The sequence below is a fragment of the Panthera tigris genome, chromosome A1 (genome assembly GCF_018350195.1).
Source record: "Panthera tigris isolate Pti1 chromosome A1, P.tigris_Pti1_mat1.1, whole genome shotgun sequence".
Lineage (NCBI taxonomy): Eukaryota > Metazoa > Chordata > Mammalia > Carnivora > Felidae > Panthera > Panthera tigris.
In genome coordinates this window covers 60687367-60706393 of record NC_056660.1, presented here as the reverse complement: position 1 = coordinate 60706393, position 19027 = coordinate 60687367, and positions in this window count along the sequence as shown.

The window sequence follows — 19027 nt, the reverse complement described above, 5'->3', positions numbered from 1 at the left end:
CCTCAAACTAATAACAGGCATTTAAAAATATCTTCCAGGTAATAACATCATATTTAATAATGAAAGACAGGATGCTTTCCTAGAATCAGGAAAATTTAACGGATGTCTGAACTGATTGTGTTTATTAAACATTGTGTGTTTATTAACCTTATTAACCTTATTGCCAATGCAATAAGGCAAGAAACAACACGATCTATGCAGATTGATAAGGAAGATAAAAATGTATTAGATAAGAATCCTATCTATTCTAAGACATGACATAATAGTCTACACAGAAGATCCTAAAGAATTTATAAAAATTCTGCTAGAACTAAGGAGTGCATTTATTAAAGTAGCAGAGCATAAGGTCAAAAAGCAAAGTCAGCTGTCTTTTTATAAACTAGGAAGAAATAAGCAGTAAATAAATAAATACACACACACACACACACACACACAATTTACCATAGCATAAAAATATGAAATGTTGAGGGGAATCAAACAAAATATTTGTAAGATTTACAGGACAAAAATTACAATGCACAGAATTACTGAAAAAATTAAATAAGACCTAAATATATGCAGAGATCAGAACATTCAATATAGTTAGATGTTTACCCTCTTCAAACTGACCTATAGACTCAATATAATGCCAATCAATCCAAGCCCAGGAAGCATTTTTTGGAGACACTGAAAAGTTGGCTCCAAAATTTGTATGACAAAGCAAAGGACGTAAATAGCCAAAACAACTGGAGGCATACAGAAATATTGAAGGACTAATCCTATTTCATATAAGTCTTACCATATAGTTAAAGCAAGCAAGAGAGTATTGTACTGGCAGAATAACTACACACAATGGAAGAAAATAGACAATATAGGAATATGTATACATACATGGTCAATTAATGTGCCATATAGCTGACAAGATAAAATTCAAGGAAAAATGACACTTCAACAAATGGTGTTTATAGAAGCTTTATTCATAATAGTGCCAAACTAGACGCAACTCTAATGTCTATCAAATGGAGAGTGGAGGGACAATTTGTAGTAAATAAAAAAAAATAGGAGTAGTTTTCATCAATAAGAGAAAAAATTGCTACTAATTGCAATAAATGTAAGAACATGAAATGCCATATGATTTCACTCTATGTGTGGAATTTAAGAAACAAACAAACAAACAAAAACGATCATATGGGAATAAAAAGAGAGAGGGAGACAAACCAAGAAACATAGTTTTGACCATAGAGAACAAACTGATGGTTACCAGAGGGGAAGTGAGTGGGGGATGGGTTAAATGGGTGATGGGCATTAAGGAGGGCACTTGTGATAAACACTAGGTGTTGTATGGAAGTATTGAATAACTAAGTTGTACCCCTGAAATTAACATTATACTGTATGTTAACTAACTGGAATTTAAATAAAAACTTAAAAAAATAATAAATGAATTCAGCAAATTTACTGTATAGAAGAAAATATTAAAAATTGTATCTCTAACAATATTTCTATACACCGATTAGAATGGCCAAAATCCAAATACCTAAAAATACCAATTGCTGGTCTGGATATGGAGCGACAGGAATTCTTATTCATTGCTGGTGGGAATGCAAAATGGTAGAGCCTCTTTGGGAGAAAATTTGGTAGCTTCTTAAAAGCTAACTATAGTCTTAGAATTCAGCAATCGCGCTCCTATTTACCCAAATAATTTGAAAATTTATTCCCATACAAAAACTTACATGTGAATGTTTCTAATAGTTTTATTTATAATCACCAAAAAACCTGAAACAACTACGATGCTTTTCAATAGATGGCAGATTCATACTATGGAACATTATACAGTGATAAAAAGACATAAGTTGCCGATCGTGAAAAACATGGGTGAATCTTAAATGTATACTGCTAAAAGAAATATGGCAGTCTGAAGGAATATATATTATGATTGCAATTATATGGCATTCTGGGAAAACAAACAAACTATGGTGATGGCCAAAGATTTAGAGGGAAAGTTATATAATGCATATAACATACCAAAACCATACTCTGTGACCCAGAATTCTATTTCCTATTTATACTCACTCCAAAATGTGTACATTATCCAAAAAATACATATACTATATACACTGGTGTGTTCATAATAGCGTTATTTTTAGAATCAATATCTAGGGGGGAATAAAGCAGGTTGACAACAACAAAAAAACCAATGTTCAACAATAGTAGAATGCTAAATAAAATGTGTCATGTTCATTGAATGCAATTCTTTTAATGTATACCATATAGTATGAAAATAAACTAAAATGTACTACACATACCTAATGGATGAATCCCATGAACATAATATAGGAGCACCATATAAAAGAACATATTCTATATGTTCCATTTATAAATGTTTAGAGAGTCACAAGTAAACTGTGAAGTCAAAGTCCTCAGACAGGCCTACCACACTTATTTTAAAATACGTGCAAGTCAAACACACTTTGTTGGCAGTAATAGAGTAATGTCGAAGAATATTTCATGTTGTGAATTCACTAAGGAGAGATTCAGAAAATGGAATCAAAATGTCTTGCTATTTATGACGTTGTCAGTGTAAAGGTAAAATAGGAATCATCTGTGAAAGTCGGGTTTCTACTTTGTATAAATTGCAGATGAAATAATAGGAAGAAAAATCAGCTTGGGGAAGGAAGTTAAAGAGAGGCAAAACTTAACTTTAGAATGTTAAGTTGGAGCTTCTAGAGAAATACCTAAGTGTATGTTGACACTTATGTTTGCCTCATCATGAAAATATTTTGAATGTATACTGTTTATTTTTGTTAAAGTTATCTACTATTTTGCTTGATTAATAATAGATAGTAAAGGTATCAATGATTCTCTCAGACCAAATATTATTTGATTTGCTTTAATATTTTATTTTCCCAATCTAAAAATAGATATAACATTCATTGTATATTTTATATAAAAATCCACATTTTATGTTTAATCCATTATGATATTTTATTAATTGAAAATGCAATATAAAATACCATTATACAGTTTAAATTTGTAGAAATCTCTAGTTGACCTAAAAAATATACTAATTTTTATACTGGTGATGAAACACACAATCCAAAAAATATATTTATAGGTGCAGTTTCTTGGTGATTATAGTCAAAGTGTTATAGTGTAAATCACAAAAGTTGAAGTCATCTTTGGCAAGAAAAATATGCCAAAATATGTAGTAAGCTTAAAGTTCCAGTTTGATCAATATTGACTCAATATTTACTAGCTAAATATTTTCTGTTCAGCTCCATACACAGTGGATATTACAAAACCACTTAAATATTCTTTAGAGATAATATTTTGTTGGAGAACTTCCTTCTTATCTTCAACTTGTCTTTATAAAAGTCACTTAACTCATGCTTAGTATGGGTTTAGCTCTAAGTGAGTCATTGTGATTAGAATGATACATAATATTCCCTGCCCTCAAAAAGTTTACAGAATATTAGAGTTACAAACAGGCAAATTGCAATAACACCACCACGTAAAACATGCTATACTAGGTATGTTCTTGGGAATAAGGGTAAACAGAGGAGGAAAAGCCAACATAATGTGTGTACTGGTATCTCAGTGGCTCTTGAGGATGAGAGGAATTTCTGCTAGAAATAAAAGAATGAAAGAGAGTTACAGGCAGAGAGAATAGCAAATGTAGGCACCAGAAGGGAAGTTAAAGAATGACAAATTTTGAGGGGAGTAAGGAAGTCACTATAAATTTAACACGAAGTAATAGTGGCCTATAAAAGACTAGAAGGATAAACATGGATAAGTTCATAAAGGAACGGCACACTAAAATGTTTGGACTTTTTCCTCAGGGTAATGGAAGCTCTTAAATACTATTAGGCAGACAAGTGTAATGGAGATATTTGCATTTTAGAACCATTTTTATGTCTTCACTAAGGAGTGTATATATTATGGGACAAAAGAAAAGCAGTAGTAGGAAGAATCTGGAATGGTTGTGGGAATCCGAGTGAAAAATGGTAATGGTGATGCACATGAAGAAGTGGCATGTGGTATGTAGGAAAATGAATGCACCTAACAAATAATTCTCAGATAGAGTCAATGGAATTTGATAATTTATGGGCTGTCTGCATAATGATAGGAGTTGTGAAGGGTGAGGCTTATGTCTCCAGCTTGTGTAACTGAGGAAGCATGAGAAAGTAAAAAAAGATCTGTTGTGGACAGGATAAGATCAGTCTGGGAATTATTAAGGTGGAGTCTATCAGGAACTGCTCACATATATCTCTTCAGTGGGCAGTTTAATTTATGGCTTTAGGAAAAACAAAAATATTGATTACGGATAAAGATATGAGAAAAATCAACTCTCAGAATGTAAGTGAATAAATGCATATGGCCATTACCTAGAAATGATGCTCAGAGTGACAAGGGTCTTAAAGGCTAAAAAACAGGAAAATCAGAAGAGTGACCAGAAAATAAAGAAAATTGTAGTGTATCAACAATATCAACATAGACAATAAAAATAGAGGGATGAAATTTATCTATTGGGCTGGAATTTTTAAGTTTTTTGGTAATTATGTCAACATCAGTTTCAGCAAAATCATTACGATAGAAATCAGACTGCAATATAATGAGAAATAATTGAGAAGCAAGATATTTGAAGGTAAATGACAGATTCCACTTACATGAAGCTTACTAAAAGGGTAAGGAAATAGATAACAGTAAATAGAGATGTCAGAGGCCAAAGTTTTTTCTAAGGTATAAGATGACAACTTGTGCTAAATTGGGTGGTATTTATTTAAGAAATACTGGAGACTTCCAGTTTCCTGTTCCACATGTAAGGATCTTGGAAGTCACCACTCTGTCCTAACAAGTAAAAAGCTGAACATACTGAAAAATCAACAACTCTTCTTGGACTCTTGATAGAGCGAAGGACAGAGGGCAAACCACTCCTCCCATGATGGAGAGACAGACAAATACAGGAAGTCATGGCCTCAAGAATACTTCATGAATGGATTCTAAAAATGTTAGTCCTAGAATAACGTAATATAACACTAAAATAGGTTTAATTTTTTAATTTGGATATACTTAATGATTTTGGATTTAAAAGCTAGCCTGCATAGTTGGAAGTGACTCAAAAGTTTGAAACACTGACTGAAACTTGATATTCAATTGTGTTGGCTTAGATTCAATTTGTTTGAGATACTAAAAATGTCCTAGAAAAATGAAAAGAAAAAATCCCAAAGGTTTAAGACATAGGAGTGCTAGAGTATATTCATCATGTGCCACTGACAAACCCCCTGCTTGATATATACTCAGGCAGGTCATGAATATATCCACTTCACTAAAACTTAAGATGCACTAATGAGGGCTGTAACATCATCCTCATAAACTCTGTTGTAGCTGCTTTGTAGACCATAAATGATGACAAGAAATGGCATCAGTGAAATGAGTGAAATGATTTCCACGAGTATAATTACATCAGGAGCAATGGACACAAATATTAGTACTTAATAATCAGAGATTATTAAGCAAACATAAATACTATAAAGCAAACATAAACACTATAATAGGCAGAAACAATTAAGTAGTAACCAAAATATTTTGTTTGACATCATCTTTGCAGTGGGCAATTAATGACAGATTACTAGCAGTAAAATACGAGATTAATATCCTAATTATTGACATATATTATAGAAAAATATTTTGGTTGAGAGAAGATATATTTGTATTGTCACAGTGAAAAGTAATAAACTAAAGGAATGTCTAGACTATTCAAAGTTCTGTGATGCCTTGATTCAGTGAGAGGCTAGATTTTCTTATGGAAATACAAACTGTTGTATTGAGAAATACAAGTTGTAATTATGCTTCCAAGGGTACCTCTAAAGGAACTGAGACCATTTATAAAGGTGACAGAATACTAAAAAATAGGAATTATTCAAGACTTTTGAGGATATACAGACATTAACTTTAATATAATGCAATTTCCTGAGGACCAAAATCAACACTCTACTATGGCAGTGAGAAGACAAAAGGAAATGTTGACACTGGGCCACCTCACAGTAGGATAGTGGGCTTGCAGCCCCATGCTGTAATTGCTTTATCAGTTATTAAGGGTATAATTGGAATAAGCATAAGCTATACTGTATCAGGGTCTCAATTTTGGTAGGTATGCCTCATATTTTCTTTTCCATAATCATAATAGGCATAGTCCAAAATCCCAACATTGGATCCTGGATTTAGGGATTGAGAAACACTTTCATTTACCATACATTCTGTCCATACTCAATTTACACCTACTGTCCAGATGTGATCACTGGACCTGTTTCACTTAGAATCCAGGGGTGCACAATATATTAAAATGCTCACCCTAGCTATTATAGTATGAATAGTACTATAAATTACTCTTATCAGGATAATGAACCAAATGAATAGTTTATATCTTAAGGAACTGCAGAAATTAGTGCCACAATTAAAGACTTGGAAGATACCCATCACACCCCTTTTACTGTAGATGAACATTAGCAATAAATTATGGATTACAATCTTAATCAGATGGCTGATACACTTGCAAATGCTTTTCCAGGTATGTTATCTCACCTGGAACAAATTTTAACCAGCACTTGGTTTACAGCTATTGGTCTGGCAAATGCTTCCTCTCCTTTATACCAATTTACATGTATTACCATAAATTGTTTGCTATCATCTGGTTGGGATGACAGTACAATTTCATGGTTTTGCCTCAGGACTATGCTGACTGTCCTATTTTTGCCCATGATCTGCCCTGTGCTATTTGATGTTTAATCTGTGGATTTATGTCAGTCTCTAATAATGTAAATAAAAGCTTACTTCTATTAATGTGTTTATCTCCTGGGCCAATAACAAATAGTTTTCAAATCAGCCCTAGACCATGGGTTACTTTCAGTACTACTGATCAAGGTTACCAAGATCTTAGTTATAGCCCATGGACAATCACAGGGGCCGATTAAATTCATAATGTCATGCTAATTGCACTGAAAAAAAAAAACAGCAAGTCTATAAGATGAATGTTCCTTACCAATGGTATGTATCTCAGAAAATGAGAGAGAAACCCATTAATAATATGGGTCACGAATCCACAACATCAGGGAAATCTCTGTCCAGGGATCTTGACCCTCCAAAATAAAAGGGAGTTTGTTATTTCTTACACTGATTATGACCAAAAAAATAGGAATAATTCTTAATTCAATTTTAGAGGCATTAAAAGTCACATATGAGTGTGTTTCTGAGGCTTACTAATAAGGTAACCATAAGGTTCCATTTTGAGTAGGGCTTAGACCAAGGGTAGGCTTTGCAGCAATTTCAAGCTGTTATGAAAGCTATTCTGCTATTTTTGCCTCATACCAAACAGATCCAAATATAATCTATGTATCCTTGACATATAGAATATTGTGTAGAGCCACTATATGGCCTTAATAAGGGAATCACTAAATCAACTTCCGGAGTTTGGGAGGTCATGCTCTTTTCCTCTAGTTTTGAGAAATAGGTCCTGTCTCATTATTCAAATAGTAAAAAAAATGAGTATCTGTCATAGAATCAAATAAACTGATAATTATTTGAATATTATAAAATCATTCAAGTTAGAAGTGTAACCCAGCCTCAATTGAAAATGTATATACATGATCAGGATTGAATAGGTCTTTTTGATAAAAATGAATTCCAGATGCATATGGCTCAGGTTCCAAGTGCACGTGGTCTTGCTACATATCCACCTTACCTCATTCTACAGCAATAGACCCATGGACAGTTTCGCAACACCAGTGGATTTAGGAAGAAAAAAATGGTTATAGATTGTGTTAATTGATATGCATGAATGAATGGAAACCTTTGGTGCAGCATTAACATTTATATTGAGAGTCTTCCTGGTATGCAGTAGTGAAAGGAAATACCTCCTTTAGGCAGAACTCTGAGTCCTTCAACCGATTTTCCTGTTTTAACTGAAAATATCACCCAATCCCAGTGATGCGAGAGCAGTGTTCAAAAGTTTGACCAGTTGATTAGAATCTTGGAAAGACTAGGATTGGCAAATTGTTTACTTAAAGGTCCAGAAAAGAGGTACGTGGATGGACTGTTCAAAAGTTACATACAGAGGGTATGAAGATACTTGTGTCTATTTGAATGTCTACCAAAGAATACACACAGCAGGGTCAGTTCTTAAGAATCAGATGGACAATGTTTTATGATCTATGGATATCAGTCATTTTAGCTTGTTGTATGCACAATATACCCATGTACAAAGTTGCCATGACACTATGTAGAGGCTAAACATGAGCTCAGCCATATAAACTTTTTCTTGCTAAGTCTGATCTACTGCAATTTATGATAGGCAAACCTGCCAGAACTGAGATCACTTCTTGAGCTCCATTGGAACTGAATTTCCTTCTAACACAATAAAGAGAAAGTAAAAATGAGAGAAAATAAAAATGTCAGAGCTACATCAAAATTTTAGCTGGACCTTATGATGCTTGGTCTTTGAGCTTTGCGAGATGCAGTTAAGGTTACAAAATTATGTGTCTTTCTGAAAAAGACTGAAAAATACATTTTAAGTGTATCAATCAGGGTCAACTCAGTAAAATGGAAATTGCATGAGATAATTGAGAGAATTCAATATAATAACTTGGCTATACAGAGGAATTATAGTCTAATAGTGAGGGACGCAACACTCAATTCCACCACTTGATCCTTGAATCCAAGCATTTTTGTTGTGCTGTAAAATATTAGAAATACCTAGCCAGTATGCAGCATTTCAGTCTTTCAGAAAATTCTGCCATACTATTATTACAGTCTATAGGCATGAACACACTGCTGTGTTTCTTTTGTTGTGAAACATTTCTTCAGAGCAATGTTGAGTTGGGTATCGTAACTCTGGATAAGGTATTCCCTAAATCTACAGATGATGGCATTAACTCAATCATTGAAATTAATAAGGGGGGCACCTGCATGGCTCCATCGGTTAAGCGTCTTACTCTTGATTTCAGCTCAGGTCATGATCTCAGTTTGTGGGACTGAGCCCTGTGTCAGGCTCTGCACAGACAGCATGGAGCCTGCTTGAGTTTCTCTGTTTCTCTCTCTCTTTGCCCATTCCCTGATCATACACATGTTCTCTTTCCCTCACAAAATAAATAAATACACCTTAAAGTAGGAAGGTATATCTGTATTTCAGTGAAGTCAGATGATTGCTTATTCAAGGAACGGGTCCAATGTCATTTTCTGCTATCAGGTGACTGGTTGCTCTTCCTGGAGGAAGGATACTGTATCAGGGGCTTTCTTTCCACTGAGCTGTATCAAGAAGATACTCCTTTCCATCAATGACAGTTATTATTTTTGTGGTGAGTATATGGACAGGGAGATATTATCTCCTTAGGAGATATATAAAAATGCAGCATCACTGGGTCATCTGGGTGGCTCAGTTGGTTAAGTGTCAGACTCTTGAGTTCACCTCAGGTCATGATCTCACAGTTTAGTGAGTTTAAGACCCATGCTGGGCTCTGTGCTGACAGCACAGACAGAGACTGCTTGAGATTCTCCCTCTCACCCTGCCCCTTCCTTACTTCCACTCTCTCTTTGTCAAAAGTAAATAATAAATAAAAAACTTAAAACAATAAAAATAAAAATGCAGCAACACCGAGACTATTTCTTCAACCAATTCAACCAAATGTAGCAAGGAACAAAAACATAGAAAGAGAAGTAACTCATATTAAGAGACCTCAGACTTAATCTAATGCAATGTAATGGACCTTATCTGAATTCCAAATCTAACAAAGTAAAACGTAAATGTGAACACTGACCAGACATGATAATATACAGGAATTTTATGTTAGTAGTATGATAATATCTTAAGTTTGTATTTGATACAAACTAATAATTGGTTGGAATGTACTAAATGGAATAAAATTGACATTAACTGAAGCTGAGATCTGGATGGATCACAGTCATGATATTATTCCCTCCACTTCTTAATATCTTTAAATTTTTCCATAATGAAAAGTTTTTAAAGAATGAAAAATTAAGTTTCTTTGTTGCCCAACCATTTTAAGCCAACAATTTACCATTCTGACTTGTAGATATTCAAGGGAAAAATACTTTCTAATTTCCTTGTACAACCCAATATACTAGTTGTGTTAGTTTGAGAATTATCAGAGGAAATAATTCCTTTAAGATTTGGTTTCACTACTTAAGTTCAGACATATTTAAACCAACTCTAAAAAAATATGGCAGAAAAAGAAGCAAAGTGTCAGAAAGTACTAACAGTAATTCTGTCTGGACAGAAACACAATAAAAGCCAGAAGGCTTCCTGGTAACCCTTGAGGGCTTTGCTATCAGATACTCTTAAGTAATAGTCATTCCATAGAAAGAGTCCACTTCTTTTTTGTTTAATGAAATTATATTACATTGTTTATAGATTGTATCAGAATTACTGTAAAGGGTTATGAGTAGATTTTCCAGAATGGCATTTTAAATACAGCATGATTGATTCTTTGGTTCATTCTCCCAAACATTTTTATTGTTGACAAGGCTTCTCGGAATACACTAAATGCTACAGTTAGACCACAACAAAAAACACATGTATGTATGTTGTTTTCAACTGTCTCTACATATTACATATAAAAACTTTACCAATCTAACTAGGGCTTTTCATTGTTAAAAATGATTAATATATTCCACATTAATATCCTTCACAAGGAGAAATGAGAAACTTCACTACATCATAATCTTGCTCTGTAACTACTTCCCTGATATAATTTTTAAAATGTCTTTCTTAATTGACTCTTTGAAAAAAAAAAAAAGTTTGGCAAATTGTGTTCCCTATGTCTTTATAAAAAGTACAGAGTACCTTCTACTTTATCTTTACTTGAACATATTTCTCATTACAAAAAAAAAAAAAAGACATATGGAACTTTCTCTTCCTAAATAGTTTCTGAAACTGAGACTGCATTTGAAATTGAGAATGGTAACTTTCAGCTGCAATTGCTTACACAATCTGTACTTCTTTATATTAATTTATATTGATTTCCTGTTTATGCCTTTGCATTAAAAATGAGCAATATTCTTAGATCTACAGAGATTTTGTAGGTTTAAGCATGCTCAGAAGATCCACCCATATTTGTGGATAATATAATTTGACCCAGTTTTTGATGAGATCACACCTGTGTGGAGGGCTCTCATATTTTTTTGAAAAAAATATTCCATTTTTTTCTAAGTAAATCAATCAATCATTTTTGTCTCAAACTCTCAAATATGATTTTTCCTTCTCTCATGGTTCTCTTTTGTATCCAGCTATAACTTTGATGATTCAATAACAGGTTTAAGAAAATATGATTGTGCTAGTAAAACACAAGACAAAATTACTGAATTCCCTTAAACAAACCATCAACTATTAGCATAATTATTTTGTCTAACTGAATCAAATTGTGTAGTCAAAACGATTGCTCTGGCAGTCTTTTGTCCATGTAACCTTACATGCAATATCTCTTTTGTATTCCATACAGTGATTTCCCTTAGAAAATATTGTTTCACCTGCTGGGAATCCCATCTCAAATTTAACCAGATTCTTTTGAATTTTGATTTAACATTGCCTTTTTAACATTCTGACATAAACTAAAATGCTAAGTATTATTGAAAGTCAACATTCTTTTAACACATCACAAGAAACTGATTTCTGAGTACTTTATTTAATATTGAGTCCTTCAGTATCTGTTCAAAATAAACCTTGAAAGTTCTGACCATAAAAGCGAATCGATAAGTGCTGCATGGCCGCTATGAAAAACTCTCCCAGTGGTGGTCTGTTCCTTGTATTTGAAGCCTTGTCAGTTTTTATTTCTCAGTAGTACTATCTCCTGCTTAAATGTTTCTTATGTAAAAGCAAAATATTAAATTAAATAAAAAACATATTATACTCAATAAAATAAAACTCAGTTAACTCTAAGATCTTACAACAAATAAGTATCAGTCTTCAGTATATAAGGTCAAATGGGCTGTTTTGCCCTGAAAATCTACAAGATTACATCAAATACATTATTTGTATCCTTCTATTCCTACCCAGAAAAATCAAAATGTATGTGGATAGCCACCTATCATTAAAAAAAAAAAAAATGTTTTCAGTATTTTTGTACATTCTGTTTCAGTAAAGCACCTGACTTTCAATTCCAGTGTAGTTAACATACAGTGTTATATTAGTTTCAAGTATACGATATAGTGATTCAACACTTCTATACACTATTCTGTGCTCATCCTGATAAGTGCACTCTTTAATCCCCATCACCTATTTCACCCATCTCCCCATCCACCTTCCCTCTGGTAACCATCAGTTTGTTCTCTAAAGTTAAGAGTCTGTTTCTTGGTTTGTGTCTAGTTTTTTTTCTTCCTTTCTCTTTCTCTCTTTTTTCCTTTTTTCACGTACTTTGTTTTTTAAATTCCACATATGAGTGAAATCATATGGTATTTGTCTTTTTCTGACTGGCTTGTATCACTTAGCATGATACTATCTGGATCTGTCCACGTTGTCACAAATGGCAAGATTTCATTCTTTTTTATGGCTGAATATATATATATGATATATATATAATATATATGTATATCATGTATATATATATATGATGTATATATATATACATATATATGTGTGTATATATATATCATATATATATATATACATATATACATGATATACGCTATCTCACTTCCACTGTTTCGTTATTGTAGATAATGTTGCAATAAACATAAGGATGCAGGTATCCCTTTGAATTAGTGTTTTTGTATTTTGGAGATAAATACCCCATAGTGCAATTAATGGATCACAGAGTGATAGTTCTATTTTCAACTTTTTGAGGAACCTCCATACTCTTTTCTAGAGTGACTGCAGCCAACAGTGCAAGAAGTTTCCTTTTTGTCCGTATCCTCACCAACACCTGTTGTTTCTTATGTTTTTGACTTTAGCCATTCTGACAGGTGTGAAGTAACATCTCATTGTAGTTTTAATTTGCATTCCTCCAATGATGAGTGTTTGATGTGTCTGTTGGCTATCTGTATGCCTTCTTTGGAGAAATCTCTGTTCATGTCTTCTGTTGGTCTTCTGCCCATTTATAGTTAGATTGTTTGGGGGTTTTTTGTGTGTTGACTTGTATCAGTTCTTTATATATTTTGGGTACTAACCCTTCATTGGATGTGTCATTTGCAAATATCTTCTCCCATTCAGTATGTTGCCTTTTAGTTTTGTTTATCGGAAAACATCAATTTTTAAAGCGTGATCTCTTTGAGAAATTCTTTAAAACATAATAACTTTTGTAGTGTTGTTTAAAGGCTTGTCAATATTATGAAGTATATTGGGGCTAAAATTACAATAAATTTTAAGATTCATGAAGAAAATCACACAATGTACAATATAGAATTTTTTTAAATATAGTGAGTACTTTTATGCATAATGATTCTGTAAAGACCTTTTGGAGGAGTTATTTCCTCAATAAAAAAGAGTATTTACATTTTTTAACATTATAATCAAGATTGAACTGGGCCATAGGCTGAATGAAAACACAAGGTTTTTTTTGTTTGTTGGTTAGTTGTTTTTTTTTTTTAATTTCTTGAGCATTACTAAATAGGGGGAAACCAGTTCAGGAGAAGAAAATCAATTGTGAGATGCAAGATGCTACCTGGATAGCCAGGCTGAGTAACCAGCTGCATTTGGCTTACTTACCACCTTTGAAGGTTCACGATGTAAGTATATGACCCAGAGTAATTACAGATCACTTTGTATAATAGGTCCTCGAATTACTTGCAAAATTTTAAATTAAGAATAGTAAACTTTAAAATTCTGCCTTAAATAAAACTTTCCCAACACACAGTAAAAGCATTTACGGCACTTTTTGACTATATATGTATGTATATATACACATGTGTGTGTGTGTGTGTGTGTGTGTATGTGTATATATATGTATGTATACACAGACATATATGTGTATATATATTATATCTATATATTAACTGGGTTAAATACAAGTTGTCTGATCCCTAGCATTGTTTAGAGTGACTTTAGCAAATATAAATAAAGCAAAACCTCTCAATGGCTTGGCAAAGTGGCTGTTGCTGTTTAGAGGAGGTATTCAGAGACACAGATACCTTTACCTAAGAGCTCTGCTGGAGGGAAAGTATTGGGAGATCTGAGCCCTAAACTCAGACTAGAAGGGGTGCATATCACTTCCACCCACACCCTGTTACCCCCTGTCATGGGCACACTTATCTGCAAGGGAGGCTGGGTGCCATAGCCAGCATTGTAGCTAGGAAGAAAAGCAAATCTATTTAATTATTATCCCGCAGTCTCTGTCACCCTACCGAAGCAGAACTTTCTATTTCTATGAAAAGGCTTGGTAAGACATGTACAGACATAGGGAAGCAATTATACTGAACAGAAATCTGAATTCAAATATCGTTTCCTCCTATGCAAAAAGGAAGTCTAAAGCACACATTAATTTTGCCCTGACCTGGTTTGTATGCTTATGAAATCAAATGAAAATGAAATATAATTAAAAACTTAAAAACCTGACATTTTAACATTTTCAAGTGAATGATTCCAAATCAATAACAAATGCTCTTCTAGAATATATTTCTATCTTGTTTTCCTGTCACATGTTAGAATCTCAAAGATAGGACTGTATAATAAAATTAGTGAGCAATATATATATATATATATTGTAAGCACATATGAAGGGTAGTTTTTTTACATAAATTAAAATACACAGCTGTGCTTAGAGTAGCAGTTTTTACTTTCTTCTCCCTGTCTTATTAAAGATATATACTACCTATATGACCCTTACTCTCACAGAAGGAAAACTGTATGTTTGCCTAATTTGAATATTGTAATTCCAATTTAGGGCTACTGAAGTTCTATTTTAAATAACCATTTCACCCTGCTCAGTTTTAAATAATAAAATTATACAGGGTGCCTGGGTGGCTCAGTTGGTTAGGTGTCTGACTTTGGCCAGGTCATGATCTCATGGTTCATGAGTTTGAGCCCTGCATTGGTCTCTGTGCTGACAGCTCAGAGCCTGGAGCCTGCTTCAGATTCTGTGTCTCCCTCTCTCTGCCCCTCCCCCACTCACACTCTGTCTGTCTCTCTCTCTCAAAAAAATAAACATTTTTAAAAAATTTAATGATAAAGTTATACTTATAGGGAAAAAAACTGAAAAAGGTGAATACTTCTGAATCAGTATTACCTACACCTAAAATCTGGCCATAAGTCTCCATTAAGAGTCATGTCTGTGAAACCAAGAAATTAATATCACTGCAAAACACATATCATAAACTCAAGTTACTTTTTAAAGCAAAGTTTGCTTGCTTGTTTGTTTTCATTTGGGGGGAATGATATTATCTCATTAGAATCAGGATATTTATATTGCCAACCAAGGACAACCTAAATTTTTCATACAATTACTACAATAAATTGTTAAGAATTCATTTTGAGACATGGATATCCTGCTGAGCTAGGTAGGACCTCTGAAGAGGAGTCAAACTAAATGTTTATTTTCATGGCATATTAGACTACTTGCAAAGCAATGAAAGAGCAGAACTTGTGATCAGTAATTAGTAAGTTCCCACTAAAGTTACATGTCATTATTGACTCAATAATTCAATTATTAATGTTTCATCCAGGTTTTGGGCAGAAAAACAGAAAGTAGTCTAGGTGTTTTAATCAGAGGGAAAGGGAAGAGCAGATCCATTACAAAATTATTAGAACATTCTGTAGGACAGTAGGAAGCAGGGAATCCAGAGAAACAGGAAGGAGAAACCCAGAACTCAGAAAAGCTAATGTTAAAATGCTAGCATATATGAGTCAACACCTACTCCATAATGGAAAATGATTTTCATCTAATTCTTGATCTGCCTAAAAGGTGCAGCTCCCATACAAGCCTAGAATCACTGAAATTGTGCTGACTCTGCACTGACCACTGGGGTCCAGGATAAACCCACCACTTCTGCCTAGACAGAATCCTGGGTTTCTGTAGGAATTAAGGATAGAAACTTTGTTTTCCCTCCTCCCAGTTTATAATCCCAGTTCTCTTCTTACTCTTTTGTTGACTTAGCTCCTCCAGTAACTTTGCAACCAGTTTCCTGCATAGACTTCTCTGTTTGAAAGAAGGAGCATGAAGTCTGTTTTTCTTTGCATCAGTAGTGTGGTTTTCCTCCATGCATGGGTCTTATAAAGACAACTAGGAAACTTTCTCCATCTAATTCACCAGGTCTAATCAGTATGCCAGCAAAGTAGTAGACTAACATGATGTTCTCTACACTGTGGAAACAATTACGGTTCGTAATACTTAATAGAAGTTACTTAGAGTATGGATAGAGCATTGACTTAAGATGGCAGAGGTGGACAGCTGTTCTGGCAATTGGAAAGTACCTATTTCTGGTGGACCTTGCTAACTGATATGTAGGAAAAAAAATTAAGGGTGGGAGAGTATTTTCCAAATCCCCACATCAGCAGCTCAATATTAAATGTTTTTCTCTGTTAATTTGTTCCACTAAAGAGATCACAGCTTGAACAGTAGCTACAGTTGGGAGGCACTAACAAATTATCTACATGCCTACAGTGAGCACTCACGTTAGATCCAACTATCTTCACACTTCGTGCCATTAATAAAGTCCATCTATATTTCTCTTTACCAACCTCCCTTTAAATAATCTTCAAATTTTCTTCTTTGTGATTATCTTACTAAACTCCTTGGTTCCATCCTACCAAACTGGTCATGAATCAGAATCAACTTAGTCCTTTGGCTACATCCTCACTGAGGCACATGGACAACAAAATGTGGTCCTTGACCTTTTGCTACTAGGAAGATTTTCCTTCCATTTTCTTTGGATGGAGCTCCTATGAGGAGAGTGCAATGCTTCAGCAATGTACATCTGGTTGGTGAAAAGATATTGCAAATAACCATCTGAAAATTCAGCCAAATATACATATGTAATTTCAGTGAGACAGTAGATATGGAAGAAAGCAGATGGAGCCTAATAGTTAAAGTGCATGTCTTGGGATTCTAAGCCACATATTCACTTATGCAAGAATCTAGGATATGTATGAGCCAAATCTTGCATATTGTATTTCTAAATTATGGAGGAATGCAGTGCACAAGCTGTGAATCCCTACTTTATGATTGACAATTCAGGTCACAATTTGACTGGGGAGGCTTAGGGTTTTTTTAATCCCTACCAAGGCCCTGTTTTAGATTCTGTGTCTCCCTCTCTCTGACCCTCCCCCATTCATGCTTTGTCTCTCTGTCTCAAAAATAAATAAACGTTAAAAAAAAAATTAAAAAAAAAATCAGGGCGCCTGGGTGGCTCAGTCGGTTGGGCGGCTGACTTCGGCTCAAGTCATGATCTCGCGGCCCGTGGGTTCGAGCCCCGCATCAGGCTCTGTGCTGACGGCTCAGAGCCTGGAGCCTGTTTCAGATTCTGTGTCTCCCTCTCTCTGACCCTCCCCCGTTCATGCTTTGTCTCTCTGTCTCAAAAATAAATAAACGTTAAAAAAAAAAAAAAAATTTTAATCCCTACCAAGGCCATGTAGCAAGTCACACAATCTATTTTTATTTTATTTTATTTTATTTTATTTTATTTTATTTTATTTTATTTTATTTTGTTTTATTTCATTTTATTTTATTTTATTATTTTTCTCAAAAGGAGAAAAGTTTTCTACAGAAAGTTGGATTTGCTCCAGAATCCTAGGAGCTGACCTGTGATTCTCCAACTAGGATAGCTAACAAACCCAACTACTACTTGTGCCTAGAAATGTAGATTTTAGAGGGTTGCAAGCATAGCCAACTATCCATTACATTAATGTATTGAATATTTACTGCCTAGAGACAAGATTAGCCACTATAATAACATAGGTAAATTAAGAAAAATGACTTTTGCTTGTAATAACCTCATTCTATCAATCTGATGTGAGAAGCAAGTAAGATATTTAAAAATTCAGTGCAATACATGATGTATTAGAATTGGAGAGATATGGGAGGAAAAATGAAGAGGATGAGCATTATGAAAAATTTCATGGAGGCGACTGGGTGGCTCAGTCAGTTAAGCATCTGAATCGATTTCGGCTCAGGTCATGATCTCACGATTTGTGAGTTCAAGCCCCACATTGGGCTCTGCACTGACAGCATGGAACCTGCTTGGTATTCTCTCTCTCCCTCTCTCTCTACCCCTACCCCACTCTCTCTCTCTTAAATAAATAAACTTAAAAAAATAAAATAAAATACAGAAAACTTAACATAGCATAAACAAAGCTACTTATATAAGTAAATAAGAAAAGCAATGTAAAATTTTACAAGCATAAAACCAATTTAAAAGTTGTATCTCAGATTTAAATTTTTCTAGTTAATTGCATGTAGTTTTATAAAGAAGGTTCATCTTCAAAAAATTGCTGAATCTCTGCCTACATTTGCTTCATAATTATAGTTAATATCAATTCAATAGGAAAAAATATCAGTAATAAATATTGAAGTACATTAACCCATGAAAGTTTAAAGAGTCATACACTGAACTTTGGAAATTTAAAAGTAATTACACTATTAGGATAAATTTTAAATGATACAGTTGTCTGAAATTCCATGGATAGCTCAGTATAATTAATGTAAAAGTCTATGTCATTGAGAGAAATAAATGCCTCATCATATTATTTCAGAATTGTTTTTAAGTATTCTCTGAAACCATCTACTTGCTAAGAAAGAAATAAAAGTCAAATGCAAAAAGATATCCATAATGTATTCATGTCCTTCAGCACTCAGTAGATAAATCATTCTTATTCAACTGAAATCCTTGACTTATTATTATTTTTTTCTGCTCTTATATTCAGGAGATATACTAAGGGTACATGAATCCTCAGAGAAAACTCTGTCTCTCCATTTTTTTTTTCTTTGAGAATAAAGAATGAAACTAATGGGAAGAAGGCAACCTAAAATGAAACCTCAAAGGATAATTTGTTGAAAAATGATGCAGGACATGGACTATTTGGCAGAGAATTTTCACATGTCTTGTTATTTCTATC